Raw genomic sequence first — 17,470 nt, 5'->3', positions numbered from 1 at the left:
GGATGGCACTTCTGTAAGAATACCTTTTGATATCACGTTAATGTTCACATAGTCAAAAAAAAGGACAATAAAATGGTGGTAGTGGAGCCTAACATGAAATACAAACAGAATCAAATGAACCGAGGTGTATTTCAAATGAATAAAATGACCATACAGAAGGAAGGGGGTGGATTAATTTATGAACACAGTATTTGCACTATAGGCCCTCAGGCTAACATCAGAAAAAATGTTGAACTCTAGTTAATGTCTCTCTTTTTCTCAGAGATATGGGTTAGCACTTCTGAACCTGCTTCCTGGGTACACTAGGAGTATTCAAAAAGTATGTTTTCAATAAAAAAAAGCTCAGTTCTAGCTGTTGAAGAAAGGAGTTACAAATGTGAAAAGGGGATTGGACAGAATAAATCTTGGAGTGCAGGGTTGGAACTGGAGGTGTCACTGAACTCATGGCCTGTAATAGCGAAAGAGCTGTTTATTAAGAGGGCCAGAAGCAATGCTACCCCAGGAGCAGTGGGTGTGCCCTAAGATCTTGTTTCTAAATACATATACTCTTCCACTAAGGGTTCTTTTTGAGAAACAGTTGATTATTTCAGGGGGGAAAAAAGGAAAACTCTATCTTATACCAAAAAATGAGGTGATCAAAGAATAATGGAAACATGTCGGCACACACAGACACCTGAAAGAATTCCCATTAGTCAAATCTAGGACAATTTGAGTATAAAAAAAAAAAAAGAAAAAAAGTAATGATAGTAAAGAATTATACCCTGGTGAACAACATAAGACTCCATCCAGGAGATCGTAGAGCTATTAACTATCTAGTCAATTAATTAACAGGGGAAAGCCAAGTAATAAGTGTAAAGAAATGATACAATCAGAAAATCTGCATTTGGCAACAACCATGACAAGAACTGGTTGAGGAAAGAATCATCATGGATGCTCAAACTAAAGGATGAAATGTGGAGTGGTAATACTTTTACATAGTCTCAATCTCCCCAGAGGATACTTACTACTTACAAAGAAAAAATAGTAACATCACAGTGCAGAAACCAGGCAGATCTTATCTTAATTCACTGATCAAATTTAGCATCCTGGATAAAAAGACAAATACATTATTACCCTCTTGAAGCACTGAGAAAAACACAACATCACATCTATCGTATTCCTGCCAAAAATGGATAATGCAGATCTAATCAGATAACTTCAAATGGGAGACACCAAGTTAAAACAAACCAAGCCAGGAGCCAGTGGCTCACGCCTATAATCTTAGCTACTCAGGAGGCAGAGATCAGGAGAATCACAGTTCAAAGCCAGTGCGGGCAAACAGTTCTCAAGACCCTATCTTGAAAAAACCTTTCACAAAAAAAGAGGCTGGTGGAGTGGCTCAAGGTATAGGCCCTGAGTTCAAGACCCAGAACAGCAAAAAAAAAAAAGAAAGAAAAAAAAAAACAAAAAACAAGTTGGGTGCCAATGGCTCATACTTGGCTACTTGGGAGACCAGGGTTGGAGGCCAGTTCCAGCTAGAAATCTGAAACCCCATCTCAACAAAAAAAAAAAAGCTGAGTGTGGTGGCACTTGTCTGTCATCCCAGCTGTGGCAGGAAGGGTAAACAGCCTGGGCAAAAAGCAAGACCCGATCTCAAAAAATAACCAGACAAAAAAAGGCAGTTGGTATGGTTCAAACAGTGGAGTGCCTGCCTAGAAAGCACAAAACCCAGAGTCCAAACCCCAGTACCAACAACAATTAAAAAAAGAAAACTGACCTACAGTTTTCAAAAATGTCAGTGTTAAACTGGCATGGTAGCATGGTGGTAGGTACTTATAATCCCTGCACTTGTAAGACTGAGGCAGAGAGTTCAAGATCAGTCTGGGCTACATAGAGAGACTTTGTCTTAAAGGAGACCAAAGTAAAGCAACTGAATGCACCACGTCTTTTTCTTTTCTTTTCTTTTCCTTTGCTTCTGTGTGTTGGGTTTTATTGGTTTTGTTTCCATAAATTATATTTTTGGATAAGCAATTATGATAAAATACGAATAGATAATAGTATATGATTATTATAAGGTGTTAATACAAGAATATTTTGCTTTTAGAAAATGCACACTGAAAGACTGGCATTACAACTGCAACTTACTCTTAAGCAGTTCATGGGGAAAGGTCAAAGAAAAGGATAAAACAAATGTGGTAAAATGTTAACATTTCGGGAGAGGCAGTAAAGGCTACATGAAAATTCCTTCTACTATCTTACAACTTCTCTGTATGTCTGCAATTAGATTAAAATTAAAAGAAGAAAAGAGTAAGCAGGTTATTGTTCCTAGCTGTGAATAGGGGTAGTGAAGTTAACCAGTTAACATCTAATAAAAGTGCAAAACATAAACCTAACTCTTACATTAGGCTATATAATGATAGTAAAGAATTATAACTCAATTGTTCAAACAACCTAAGAATCCATCCATGGGATCAAAGAGATATTAACTAATCAATTAGTGGATTTAACCTTTTCTAAATGAAAAGATTCTCTGACTAAACCAATTATGTTCTACATATACCTTCTGAAGAATATGAGATCTGGATAGAATAAGATGCATCTGCGTAAGACTCAAGGAAAAACCCAAAGGAATTTAATACCAACTAGCATGCTCATCTAAGCCACGCAGTCCAAAGTCACTGTGAAATTACACTTACACCTTCAAAGTGGATGAGGAAGTGCTTTTTTCCTAGAAGTTTAGAAGGTAAACTATCATACCTAGAAAAGTTTTGTTGTCTTGGATTCATTATTAAAACTACTGACTGTGACTGAAATTATATAAGAACAAATGTATAAAATAGGGTAAAAATAAACATTTTAGTTATATGAAAGCTAATGTGACAGATGTAAAACTTCAAGGAAGCCACAACAAATGTATCATTTATGAAAACCTGCTTTACAATTTAAAAACTATGATCATCTTCTGAGCATTTCCAGAAGATGTAATACACAAGTCAGAAAAATTACAGCATGCGCTCTAACAGAGACAATTTCAGCTGATGAAATGGCTTCCTATGAAAAAGGACTTATGGTTGTCTAAAAATGTCCATATAATAAAATATGTCCACAAAATCTTTGATTCTTCCCCGCCCCCCACAAAAAGGTGGAGCCTAACTGCCTTCCATAGAGTGTGGGCTAGTCTTAGTGACTTACTTCTAGCAAATGGAATGCAGCAGAAGTGACAATGTTTAATTAAATTAGAACATAAAAGGTACACAGGTTCCTCCTTGCTCTCTTTTGCATCACTTGCTCTGGATGAAGCCAGGTGACATGTTGTGAGGACACCGAGAAGCTCTGTGAAAGCCCTGAGTACACCATCTTGGAAGCAGATCCTCCAGTGCCACCTCAGCCTTCTGACAACTGCAGCACTTTTCAAAAGCTTGACTGCAACTCATAAGCAACCCCAAGCCAGAACTACTCAGCAGGCTGTTCCTGAGTTCCTGACCACACCAATGATGAGAGAAAAAATGCTTCTTGTTTTTAGCAGCTAAACAGTGGGCTCACTTGTTAGACAGCAATAGATTACTAATACCATATTTAATAGCTATGCCATTTGCAGAATTATAGTTTTATGGAAATATTTATTATGAAGTTAGCTGAAATTGACTATTATCTACAAAGATAATTACAGCCTGTATTTCCAGGAATGTGAACGATAGGATCTAAAAGAGTGACTCAGTCAAAATGCAAGGAATAATCAAATCAGAATAACTACACTAGACCATAAATAGAATGTATTTATTTTGTGAACAGATTTTAAAAATAAACACTTGAATGGCAGGCGTAAGTGGTGTGGACAAAAGGGGAATTAACTGGGAAGTGTCAAGTATTACATTGTTTGGGGTGAGGTTTTAAGGCATTAAAAAAAAGTTGTGAATTTGCTTTAAATGTCATTAGCTTGAAAAACTACAGTTCCTCCTCTAGAAGACTTTACACCTATAAATAAAGTAGGGACACCTGAATCCTTATGTAAAATCTCTTGTCAGTCAACTCAAAACATTTTGAGTCAAATACAGTGTGTTTAAGAGAACCAGCATTGGGGCCTTATGTTGTCTAGCCCCCTTTCTCCTCTAACCCTAACTATATTACCAAATTATCTTCAAATATTCAAGCAGTTTACTAAAATTCTAGCGTCCTCGAACAACTTTTCCTAAACCAGCAGAAATGAGATTATATTCCTCCATCAGGATATCTTCATACCGAAACCAGAAACTGATACGAACTAGAAAGAGCACGGGCCTCAGAGCCCAAGTTTGGAGCTGAAGCCAGTGCCATCTCTCACAAACTACAGACAAACTGTCCTCCCATTCTGGAATTCAGTTGCATTCCTAGTTCAGTGGAGAGAATGTTCAATTTACAAAGTTATTATAAGAGTTAAATAACAATTAAATGTAGCCATTTGATAAATGGCTCCTAAACTGTTAATGACTCTTCTGTTTGTTTTCCATCACTGTGACAACACACTTGAGAAAATTAACTTAAGGGGAAGACAGCTGCTTTGGCTCACAGCTTCAAGAGATTTTAGTCCACAATTGGATGACCTATTACTTTTGAACCTGTGCTTCAGCAGAGCTGATTACATCATGGTGGAATGAAAAGAGAGAAAGAAGGGACTGAGGTGCCAATACCCCCTTCAAGGGCATGCCCCCAACGACCTAACTTCCTTCTAGTAGGCCCCACCTCCTAAAGATCTCATCACCTTCAGGTAGTGCCACTGCTGGTGACCAGGCCTTTAACATGTGGGCCTTTTGGGGGGGGGCATTTAAGATCCAAACCACAACAACCCTTTTATTTATATTCAGGCCATCATTTGCTTTTAGAATGTCCCCCAAAGGCCCATGAGTTAAAGCGTGGTTCCCAGCCTATAGCACTATTGGCATGGGGGTGTATGTAGGGGGGACAAGCTTTATGCCAGTGGAGGTATGCCCTGAAAGGGGATTATAGGTCTCTGGTCTCTCCAGCCATGATGTACTGCACTCCCATCACAGACCTTAAAGTAATAGGTCTTCCTGATCATGGACTTTAAGCCAAAATAAACCTTTTGTCTTATTAAGTTGATTATCTCAGGTATTTGTTAACAGTAACAGAAAACTAGCTAACACAATACATCATAAGTATACTTCCCAAATAAGGAAAACAAGGACACAGACCACCAAAGTATTTTTGTGTCTCATTTTCACATGCAAAAGGCAACCCAGGAGGTTAACATGTCCAGACTTATGACTTGTAATAATTTCTGAAACACTGCAATGGCTTGAGTTGAAATCAAAACTAAACATTTAGCCACTCAACAAATATGAGTACCTACTCTGTAATCAATATTTATACAGACATATTCTTTTAACAATCCAAATAAGTTCTCTCTCATCTATCAAATTACAAATTTGATTGCAAAGAAAAAAATCTACACATCTCTATACTCTTCACAGCCTCTCACATACATAAAAATGAATTTAACTTCAAGTCCTCAGTGTCTATTCATATCAGTGTAAGATATAAAGATTATAAAATCAGGCATCTTCCCTCTGACAATGTACACTCATTCCCCCTACCTAAAGCCAATGTAGACAGGCACTGATGGCTCACACCTGTAATCCTAGCCACTTGGGAGGCTGAGACTGGGAGGATCACAGTTTGAGGACAGCCTGGACAAACAGTTCTGGAGACCCTATCTCCAAAATAACCAGAGCAAAATAGACTAGAGGTGTGGTTGAAGAGGTAGAGTACCTGCTTTGGAAGCTCAAAGCCTTGAGTTCAAACCCTAGTCCAGAGGAAGAAGGGGAGAGAAGGAAGGGAAGAGAAAGCCAGTCTTTGTGCCCAGGGCAATTACCATTTCTCCACGGCCTGCACTTCACAGTAAATGCATAATGAATGTTAGCTGAGAAAATAAATGAGTAAGAACAAGTTCCTCAGAAGTATGCTGGCGAGTAGGTAACCTATCAAGAAGCCCTAATTTAACTCCTACAATCCCTTTACTAATGTGTTCGCCTATAACTCTGAAGAGCTATAGTTTGATTTCCTTGTACAGTGAAACTCCCTTACAACTTCCTACCAGAGAATAGGACTAATATTTGTGCTATATGCCAGAAGTCCTAAATATATGTGACACATAAGACCCCAGATATATCAGCAAACAATTCTTAGATTCAGATTCCTCTATGTCCACATTTCTGTGGTTATACTTCCTGCTTATTCCCTTTGGGTTTTGCCCACTTCATCCACCTTAATTGTAAACTCTCCAAGAACAAGAACTGTATCACTTGCTTCCTTTAAAAAATGCCAAGGTGCCTAATACAGGGCACACACTGGCACATACTATTGACAATTATTTTGCAAAATAGATTATCATTTTTTAAAAAGAGGAAGAGCATCTAACACAAAGTCAAATGCACACAGCTATACATTAGCTAACTGAAAGAAATTTTGCACAGCTATTTGGTGTGTAAAATTAGAAACAGTATCCTTGTGTAAGGCAGCAGAAGTAGAAAAGGAGGAATGAAATCTGTGTGAAGTAAGGAAACCATGCACAAACACAGTATCAAGCAGCCTCAAAGGTTCGTTCAACCACTGATAGGTCCCAGCATTATAACAGATTCTGGAGAAGACAAAAATAAGAATGCAGCATGTTGATTTGGAAACCAGCTATTCAATTTTAAGTCTCCAGAAGCCTTACCATCTTTATTAATGCCCATGCTGGCTCCTCTTCTTTCACGTACCCTAATCTAAATCTGGTGCTCTAAGTTTGATCCCAGCATTAACATTAGCATCGTCTGGGAACTTGTTCAAGATGCAACTGTTTGGGCTCTAGGCCAGACCGACTGCATCAGAAACTATGCAGATGGGCCCCAGAAATCTGTCTCTTACTTAGGGTATCCAGGTATTTTTTTTTTTTTGGAGGGGAGAGGGAATCTATGGATTGAACTCCAAGGCCTCACACCTAGGGAAGTGCTCTACCGTTTAAGCCAAAGTCCATTTGTTTTTATTTTTTTGAGATAAGGTCTTGCTAACTTTGCCAGGATGGCCTCAAGAGTATAACACTGGGGTTTGAACTCAGGAGCTTCACAGTTGTTAGGCAGGTGCTCTACTACTTGAGCCACACCTCCAGCCCTGGCCTTGAACTTTCAATCCTTTTGCCTCCCTCCCAAGTAACTGGGATTATAGGCATGTACCACCATACCTAGCTGTGTCCAGGTATTTCTGATGCATGCTCAAGTTTGAGAACTGTTATGGTTTCAAAGTTCCCCAAAGTTCATGTGCTGAAACTTAATCCCCAATACAACAGTTTTGAGAGACAGAATGTGGTAATTAGGCCATTATTTTGGCCTCATGGATGGATTGATGTCATTATTGATAAAAGGATGAGTTTTGCCCCATCCCTCTGTCTCTCTTTTCCACAATACTGCCTTCCACCATGTTATGATGCTGCAAGAAGGCACTCACCAGATGCCAGTACCTGTCTTGAACTTCCCAGTCTCTAGAACTAGGATGATATAAATTTCTGTTCTAGTCTCTGGTATTCTCTTATAGAAACACAAAACAGTCTAAGAACTGATCTAGACAAAACTAATCTAAGTTTAACTACTGATTCAAGTATTGGTTTTTAGACATTCCAGTCACTGACTTCCAGTTCTCATTCTCCACCTTTTTGGGTAGTTGAACCTTTCTTACTACCTCTACATTTATTCCTAGTAATAATAGTTAGAACTGCTATTTGTAGAAGGTAGGCAGTATCTTAATTAAACACACTACCTTACTTAGTCTCTGCAATAAAGAGCTGAGGGTAAGAGATGTTAAGTACCTTGCCCAAAGCCACCCAGTGGAAAAATGGAATAACCGGGATTTGACCTCAGGTCTTCCTAACTCCAAAGTTCCCAAAGTTAACTACTAGAAGGTAGCTCCTCCCATAGCCTCAGCTATCATTTAATTACACTGTTTCTGATCCTCTCCTGAACTCAAGAATTTCCTATTACCTAGTGGATCTCTCCCTTTAAACTCTCCACGGCATGTTAAAATTAACACATTTCCTCTCTCCAGTGTAAACCTGTTTTCTAATTTAATGCCATCACAATCACCCAGTTACTCACAGTAGACATGTCATCTTTGACTTCTCATGCTTCCTCACCTCTAGCTGTCCACAAAATTTAAAGATTTTAACATCTAAAACAGCTTTATAATCTATCCATTCCCACTGTCCTCTGAACTACAAACTTCTCTCACCTACATTCTAACTGGTCTCCCTACCTCTTCATTCAAATGCAATCTGTGCCAAATAACTTCCTGATCCTGTTATTGTACTTTCCATTGCCAACTAAATGTGGGAGAGGAAGTTAAGACTTTTTAGAATGGAGTAGAACATTCCCTCATACTTTGACTACAAAAATCTTTCCTATCTCATCACTACTGCCACATGTGAAACCTGCAAGAAACAAGTCTAAAGGAGGGAATGAAGTTCGAGATACAGTCTATACTATGTGGAATTATCACATGAAATCCCCTTATTTATTAATGTATGATAATTCAAAAATAAAATAATTCAAAAAAGAAGTCAAGATGTTTCCAAAAAGGCCATTCAGGTTTAGTCTTCAGCAACAATGCTTGTACTGTCCCTTCTGCCTGGAATGCTCTCTTTCCCTTTACATTGGACAAAATTCTACTTAACCTTCAGGACTAAGTTCTATCGTCTTCTCTTTAAGCTTTCCCTGGCTATTAAATTTTTTCCCCAACATGATCTATTCCCCCAGCACTGTATTCATTCTGGAAGTGGTAACCACTAGCATGTAATACCTAGTGGTTTATCTCCTCTGGCAAACACCTGTATGTCAGGGGTATACTGCCTATTATTCGTGTGTCTTCCCAGCACCCAACAAAATGACTGGCCATGGCCAGCACCCCTACGTGTGCTGAGCTGTCAAATAATGCAACAGTTGCTGCGTCACATTACTCACCATGGTCAGCAATCCAACTGCAGATTTACAAACCTCTCAAAAGGATTTTCATCTAACAGGAAGATGTTATCAATAAAGACCAAGGGTTCAATACTCAGCACCAGTGTCTCTAATTATGGTTAAATCTTTTTGTCGATATTTTTTAGCATCTTTCTTCAGATAGACTCCTTCCCAACTAGCATTATTTTTATTTTTTTATAGGAGCAACAATAACTGCAATCCTCACAGATAATCCCAAGAAAATCTATGTCACTGATATGGCTGGAACTTTGGGTACATCATTTCAATAGATTCTTAATAGAATGGCCTAGGCACATTAGGGATTTTAGAGACTGAGTCATGTGCTGATGACTACCTAAGGTATACACAATTTCTGAGACATTTACTCCAATCAGTAATTAAAATCAAAAGTATCAACAACTTGATGCTAGCTCAACCAGAATAGCCTTTTAAGTAAGAATAATACTTCTTCTGTATGACTCTGATTAGCACCCCCATCCCATCCTGGAAGCAGGTTCTAGCTTATTATCAGTGGGATGTTGCTAAGCTTGCTTTAGTCTTTAACACTTTCCCTTCCCACCCTGTTAAACCTTCTCTGTCCAATATTTCCCTATCAGGGACCTTCTTCTGCTCCAGTCATGCAAGTCTCTTCCATAAATTAACCAGTGACCAAATTCTCAGCATATGATTTCTTTTCTCTTTTCTATTTCAAAATTTGCACTCTTTCAAAGACCAGAGAGTTAACAATATTGAAATCCTTTATACTTGTGTGTGAAGATGGTATAATGAAATGCACTGAAAGCTGTTAAGATAATAAGGGGGCAGGGCAATAAAGAGTAAGCAATGGAAGAGGCTAATCTGATTAAAGGGCAATATATGTATGTTTGAAATACCAAGGTGAGCCCCTCCATTTTAAACGATCAATATATACTTTTTAAAATGAAGGACAGACTGGGCACTGGTGGCTCATGACTAATTCTAGCTACTCGGGAGGCAGAGATCAGGAGGATCATGGTTAGAAGCCAACCCAGACAAATAGTTCTTTAGATCCTATATCGAAATACCCAACACAAAAAAAGGGCTGGCAAAATGGCTTAAGTGGTAGAGCGCCTACCTAGCAAGCATGAGGCCCTGAGTTTGAGCCCCTAAAACAGGTCTTATTCTAGAGTGAGTGCCAGTGGCAGGGGTGAGGGTGAAAGGAGAGGGTGAAGAAGGGCTGTACTTTGTATATGTGTATGAAAATAGAGCAATGAAACCTGTTGTTCTAGGAAGGGAGGGGAAAATGACAGAGGAGAAGAATCTAATTAAGATACATTGTAAGCACATATGTAAATGTCGTAATGATATCCCTTGTACAACTAATATATGCTAATAAAAAAAAAAGACCAGCTCCAATCTTCTATTTTCTGGAGTTCCCTATCTTTTCTAAATTTCCACTGTACTTACTGTCCTCACTGCTTACATACTACTTCGTTTGGTTTCATAATTCTTTTATATATACATGCTTTCTTTTCTGGACTAGACTGTTCACTATAGGAAAAAAGGCAGGTCTTCTATATCATTTGTAACCCCACGATTTCCTCCCACATCTAGCACAACACTGAAGAAAGGGGCACGTGAAGGAATGAGCTAAATGCTTTCTATGCACAAAAGCACATAACACATAACAAATAGCTACTGTGTGCCTGCTCTAGGATAAGAACTTTCTTAGGTGCTAAAACAAAACAGAGGCAATTCCTATCCTAAAAGCTACTACAGTCCAGAGAGAATGAGTCTTTGAATTTTGAGTGCTCAAAACGTTACAGAGCAAGATTTACTGGTTCCAAGATTTAAGAACCTCAGGTGACATTACAGATCGTCAGTTATGAAAATGAATCGCAGAATTTCAGAGCGAAATAAAGGCTTTGAAATTATTTCCCTCAATTTTCTTGATTAATTTGTGATTAAATTTCAATACAGTCTACCTTTTTACCACTTCTAGGCAGTATCTTTAATCAACAGAAAGCCAGAGTGGGGTTAAAAAAAAAAAAAAAAACCTGACGTCTTCCCTCACTTAATACTACTTTCTCCCAAGGACGGAAACTGCGATCACCACACATCTGCCCATACCGGAGTCCAGCACACAGGGGCCAATTCGCTGCACTTTTATACTCTGGCTTCTCCCATTCAGCCCACGTGTTGAACAGAATCTGTATTTTCTGCCTGGTAAAGTAGGGGTAAGCCTGTACTGCTTTTAGTAAAAAATAAATATCAGTGCTTCCATACTTCCTTGGCCCTCGTAATAACAACAGCACAACACGGTTCTGGAAAATAAACCAGCAGATTTGAGTACAGGAGGATGGGTACCAGTCTCTTGGCCTCAAAACCTGCAGCAGCACCGGATGAAATGCCAAGGGAGCACATGGACACACACGTGAGGTTGGAAAATCTAAGCAACAGGTTGGCCGCCCTTCTACCCTGACAGGTGGCCTTCCTTAGGTCGTGGGTGTGTCAGACGCGCACGCAGGCACTGATTCACAATTCTCCCCAAAACAACCCGCTCCGACTGCGAGACCCGTCAGGGCCGGCCTCAGCAATCCCACATTTTCCGAACCCCAACCCCGTTTCTGTCTTCTGTCCGTCTCCGTAACCACGTCTCAAGCAGGATGTGAGGCTGCTGAAGAACCTGGGCTTCTCCTGATTCGAACTCCTCAGTTTGGGGGCCTGGTAGAGTTACCCCAAACCTCAGACACCTACTCCGCCACTTCACCTTTCAGGACTACGAGCACCGCGCCCCGGAACTGACCCTCGTCAGCCCCCGTCCCCGCTCCTACCCCGCCCCCGGAAAAAGCGGCAGAGGGGCGTGGAGCGGCGCGCGCGGGTCCGGTGGGGGCGCGCATCCCCGCGTCCCGGGCCCGCGCAGCAGGTGCGGCCAGGCCCCACCTCCCGTGCGAGGCCCCGGCGACTCACCCCAACAATGTTCCTCTGCGACCTAGCCGCCGGCACGGACACCTCTTCCGCTGGCCGCGCTCCCCTCTCGTAGCCACCACCCCTTCGGCCGCTGCCGTCACCGCCGTCCTCGTCGCCGCTGTCGCCGCCGCGGCGCGCGTCCGCCTTCACGCACACCGCCGTGGCCGCGCACGCGCCCTGCGCGCTGGCGTCACTTAGCAACCGGTCGACCGCGGGCGTGCGGGCTCCGGGGCTTAAGGCCCGTAAGTCGCTTGGGGTGGGGTCTACGGCTTTTTCCCAACGGCCGGGACCCGCTGCCCTTTCTGAGCAGGGTCCCCAGGGTGTGGCTGCCCGGCGGGCACCTGGCTCCGGGTAAGTCACGTCATCACACGTCTCTGTATAACGTCACCGGTGCGCGTCACTGCGCATGACAGGATCCGGGGTGCCTGTGGAGAAAGCACTGGATCCGACTAGCGCTGGATCCGACTAGCGCTGGCCAGTTATGCGAGGTGCAGGAGGGTCTTCCAAGTAGGACCCGAAAGAGTTGAGTGACACTTGTGAACTTAGCAGTAGGGTGTGATGGGTTGGTTCTCGGTTTCCTCATTCTGCAAATGAGAAGAATGTCATATCCGTCCTGTCTACAATGGAGAGTTTTGACGCTAAAATGAAATAATGTGTGCGAGGCTGCTGGGGAACCTGAGCTTCTGATTTTAACTTCTCTATGAAAGCCTATTAGAGCACCCCAAAGCTCCCATACACATCTCCCCTCCCAAGTGTGCATATAAAGCCCATTGGACTTTCAAGTATCTTTGTCATAAGTCAGTAGAGCAAGAGACACGGGAAGTATGGACTTTAAAATCATAGAAATATGGGTGCAAGAGTGAACCTGGGCATTGTATGCACATATGAATAATAAAAAAGTAAATTTTAAAAAAAGAGTGAACCTGGTTGATATGGGAAAGTCACTTCCCCTTGTTCAGCTGGGGGACCCTAGTACAAGGGTTGGGGGAGATTTAATTCCAGGCAAAGGAAGCTTCATGAGTAAAAACAGGAAGTAAAAATGAACAGAAAGAACCACACTTGGGCCAGGGAGACCCATTTTGAGGCCATTGCAGGACTCCACACAAGAAGCAGTAAGAACCCTACCCAAGGCAGTAGCAGTGTGGAGAAGGACAGCACTGTTAAGATGGCAGAACTGACAGCACTAAGTGCAGGATAAATGAGTAGGCCAGGTTTCTAGTAAGGGTGCTTGAATAAGTGGTGGTAACATTTAGCAAGATGTGAAGAAAGATGAGCCTGGGTTATCCACAAGTACCTAAGTTACTGCAGTGGCAATGACAGTCCTTAAAAAGACCAGATGAGTTCAAAATGTATATGTTGCTTGGGGAAGCACTCTCCACTACCAATGTGTCCTTCTGTATGGAATGACATCCTTTAGTATAATGCTGACTTCTTGCTGCACCTGTCCCCAATTTACTTCTCCATGAATGATTGACTTCCTGATTGATTAAGTTCTCTTAGTAAACATCCTTCAGGAAACTGTTACGGTGTATTCTACTGCTTCTCAAGGACCAGAAGTTGGAGGTGAGGGTATTTAGTTCAGTGCTACAAAGTAAATAAACATACTGAATTCTAGAGTTTAACATTAGGAAACTCTCTGTCCACAAGTAATACCCAATACCATCCTTGTGTTCTACAGAATGTCACCACAATGACATCCATACTTGTGTTAATTATTTTTCTCATTGCTATGACAAAATATCTGACAGAAACAACTTGAGAGAGGAAAGACTTATTTTGCTCCTGATCTCACAGGATTCAGTCCATGGCCACTTGGCCCCATGCCTTTTGGCAGATTGTGGTGGCAGGAGCATGTGGAGAAGAAAGCTGTTCACCTCGTGGCAAAAAGGAAGTAGGGTGCAGAGAATACAAGAAGGGACCAGGGCAAGATACAGCCCCAAGAACATCCCCTCAGTAACGTATTTCCTCCAAGCCTCTCCCACTCTCGTCACCTCTCAATAATACCACTATACTATGAACCTATGAAGGGATTAAGCCACTGATAAGGTCAGAACCGTCAAGATACAGTCAGTTCCCAAAAGCCCATAAGCTGGCAACCATACCCCCAGTATAAGAGCCCGTGGGGGACATTTCGTATTGAAACCATAAGAATACTCTCTAATTTCTGGAGCCTGTTACGTTACATGGCAAAAGAGATTTTGCAGGTGAAAGTTAAGGAGCTGGGGAAATCATTCTGGATTATCTGGTTAGGCTAGAGACAAGAGGGTCATGGTCAGAGGGGGAAATATGAGGGAAGCAGAGGTCACAGACGTGAAGAAGCTACACTGTTGGCCTTGAAAAGGAAGCAAAGGAATGTAGGCGGCCAGTAGAAACTGGAAAAGGCAAGAAAATTGATTGTTATCAGAAGGAATACAGCCCTACTGATACCTTGAGTTTAGGGCTTCTAACCTTTAGAACTGTAAGATGATAAATGTATATCATCTTAAATCACTCAGTTTGTCACGGCAGCAATAAGAAAAACATACAGTTAATAATAAAGATGATGGTTAGTTTCCCAATGTATTCTCCTTTATCTAGAGAAGAAGGGCACTATGTCTTGTTGGTGGGAACCTCCACATTCAGAGAGAAATGTTAGTCAAATTACACAGGTCTATGAACGTTGAGAGAAGTTGGGTTAAAAAGAAGTTGGAGGAGGGCTAGAGGTATGGCTCAAATGGTAGAGCACTTGCCTACCAATCACAAAGCCCTGAGTTCAAACCCCATTACTGCAAAAAAAATAATAAGTAGGAGGACATTAACCTATAATTTTTCGTTTACACTCTAGACATGAATGAGATCAATCAGGGAAAAAAATACAACCCCCAAACGTTATATTAGATTCATTTGCTTGTAACAGCACACTTCAAATCTAGCCAAGGTCATTTCATCCAACACTTGAGAGTTAATATATGATATCCCAACTTCTGTCCAGGTACTATGGCTAACATATTTATTCAAGAAACTCAGTGTATAGAAAGAGAAACATGTAGGTATGCAGCAAGTTGCCACAGTTCTTTAACAAAAAAGTTATAAATGTACTATAACCATGATAGGATATAACCATGCTGCAATAGAAGGTATATGAAATGAAATGAGGGAAGTATCAAGTGACTCAGATGAGGAAGCAATTAGTTCTACTTAATGGAAGTTAAGGTATTATACTTTCCTATGTGGGAGAGCTGTGCTAAGCCAGTGATGTCATTTAACATTTCTTCCAAGTGGTTTTGTTGTGATCTGAGTGAATGTTTATGTACCACTGTTTCTAAACTAAAATAATTGAATTGAAAAAAATGACCAAAATAAAAGTTGAACACAAGAGTAGTTTATTTTTCTGTCACATCCAAGGGAAAACATATTATTATAAATGCCATGTTTTGGTACATTTGCTTGCCTAGCTAATCTTCATATATTATCTCATTTAATTTTACAAACATTAGCTTATTGTACTAGCCACTGATATTATATCTCAGTTTTAGCAGCAAAGATGCAGAGTTTCAATAATTTGATCAAGGTCAAAACAGTTAAGTAGTAGACCAAGATTTAGACTCAGCACAGGCATCTTCTGTTCAGGAAGCCATCCCTCAAGTCCTTAGTTGGTTAAAGTGCCCTTCTTCTGAACTGTTAGCATAATGTGCACACATGACAGCATTTGCTATATTAGCAGTGATCCTTCCCTGGGTATGGTTCCTGAACCTATGTTGGCTATGTTTAAGTGTCATTGGTATTAGCTCATTAAAGTCTCATAATAGCCCTTTGAAGTAGGTAATGTTATTAATCCCAATATTTATAAATCAGGAAACTAAGTCATGGAAAATTAATTATTCAAGGTCACAGAATTAATAGATAAAGGAGCCAGGTTTCAAATCTAAGTACTGGATGCTAGAATGCAGTTTTTCCCTTTTCACTGTGATTGCCAAGAAGCTCTGAGTAAATTTGTTGGTTTGGCAGTGGTAATTGTGTGGATTTGCCTGCATGTTTGCATTCTCTTGTTTTAGCTTTCGTTACTATGACAAAATATCTGAACTAATCACCTTATAAAGAGAAAAGCGTTATTCTGGCTTACAGTTTTTGTAGGTTTCAGTTCAGGATCAATTGGTCCCATCGTTTGGAGCCTTTGGCAAGGTAGCACGTCATAACAGAAGTGTATTGGAGTAAAACTGCTTACCATGTGTCCAAGAAGCAAAAGAGAACAAAGAAGGGACCAAGGTCTTAAAAACCAGGAACTTAAGGAACCCACACTAGATCTTATTTCTTAAAGATTCTGCCACCTCCCAAAAATACCCCCTGGGGACCAAGCCTTTTACACATGAGCCTTTGGAGGATATTCAAGATCCTAACTATAGCAGTCAGTTAGAAATTTTTCAACATGAATAGTTGGAAAAATTATCTAAATTTTCTTTGTTCTCTAAATTGTTAACAATATATTTTTTAATGAGAAACAACAAATCTTTTTTTTTTTGAAAAAAGAATGTTTGCAACTTTGAATGACTTCTCACATTTTGATTCTGAATAAGAACTAGTTTCAGGTTAAGTTGCACGAGTTAAATGTAGAATCTCCGTTCTTACAAAACCAGTACTACTGCATGACCTTGAAAGTCCAGCTTAATAGACTTGTTACCCAGACAGATCAGAAAGTATTTTAAGTAGCATGAAATAGCTAAGGTGTGGCCCTTCTTGTTTTTTACTTATGTCTAAACAATTTGAAACCACTTGTGGGTTATTTGGGCACATGTTCCCTTGCTTTAGAGATAAGAAAGTCCATTATCCTCCTTTATTCTGCTGAAATTTTATACAATGCATTTTAATGTATAGTTGATCTTGTTGCTTACTGTCTGTCAGAAAAAAAATGGATTAAAGTCACCAGTTCCAAAACTAACATTTTGATATCAGTACATGTCTAATTGGCTTAGATCCAGTAACTAAATACCAGATTAATTTCTTTTCTTAAGAGTATGTTATACAAGTAATTCTTCCAGCCAGATTCACTTTGCTAAAAGACATACATTTCATTATTCAGGTTTTTTATAGTCAACAATGAGCAGTTATAATTTCTTTCTTCTTTGAAAAATTTCCAATCTAAATCTTCATTGTGCTCCAGTGGGGCATTCCAGGGCCTGAGCACCAGGCAGGTGGATGAGGGCTCTGTACTCAGCCTGGCAGATCATCAGCATGTGCTAGGAAAGAAGCATTGAAGGTTGACAGATTTTAAAGCTATTGATCTCAAAATATTAGTAACTAATGTATATTTTAAAAAAACATAACATGCGTTTGCAGACCTTCTTCCTGCAGACCTTCTTCCAGTATAGAACTCAATGGTCTTCAACATTTACTTGTTTTCTAATTCTTGAGGAGCTGATTTTTAAGGAAACTCCTAAATTGCCTGTAGAGCTTCCATCTACCATCATAGATGTTTCTATTAAGGTGACAATCATAATGGGGTGACTCACTCCTCATGAAAGGCTGTCAAACCCCTACCACCTGCTGATCATATTACTGAATTCTGTGTCTTTGGCTAGATG

At 40.3% G+C, this 17,470-nt stretch overlaps 2 protein-coding genes across 7 annotated transcripts in view; one reads left to right on the top strand and one right to left on the bottom strand.

The window, feature by feature from the left end:
• Positions 1–12,043, bottom strand: part of Btbd9 (BTB domain containing 9) — a 397,758-nt gene extending 385,715 nt beyond the window's left edge. For 5 of the 6 annotated variants that reach the window (XR_012450652.1, XM_074082279.1, XM_074082277.1 and 2 more), the window contains exon 1: positions 11,913–12,043. The gene's annotated coding sequence lies outside the window, so the exon portion shown is untranslated. Of the gene's footprint in view, positions 1–1,011; positions 11,410–11,912 lie in introns of those variants that run through there. The other variant, XM_074082276.1, reaches the window with a different exon arrangement.
• Positions 12,044–12,163: 120 nt separating this feature from the next.
• The window catches only part of Dnah8 (dynein axonemal heavy chain 8), a 343,384-nt gene continuing 338,077 nt past the window's right edge, over positions 12,164–17,470 (top strand). Inside the window, exon 1 of the mRNA XM_074082285.1 lies at positions 12,164–12,263. The gene's annotated coding sequence lies outside the window, so the exon portion shown is untranslated. The remainder of the gene's footprint in view (positions 12,264–17,470) is intronic.

Source organism: Castor canadensis, chromosome 8 (assembly GCF_047511655.1).
Source record: "Castor canadensis chromosome 8, mCasCan1.hap1v2, whole genome shotgun sequence".
In the NCBI taxonomy this organism is placed as follows: Eukaryota; Metazoa; Chordata; class Mammalia; order Rodentia; family Castoridae; genus Castor; species Castor canadensis.
Note: the sequence above shows the minus strand (reverse complement) of the source record. Positions and strands in the feature narration are given on the sequence as shown.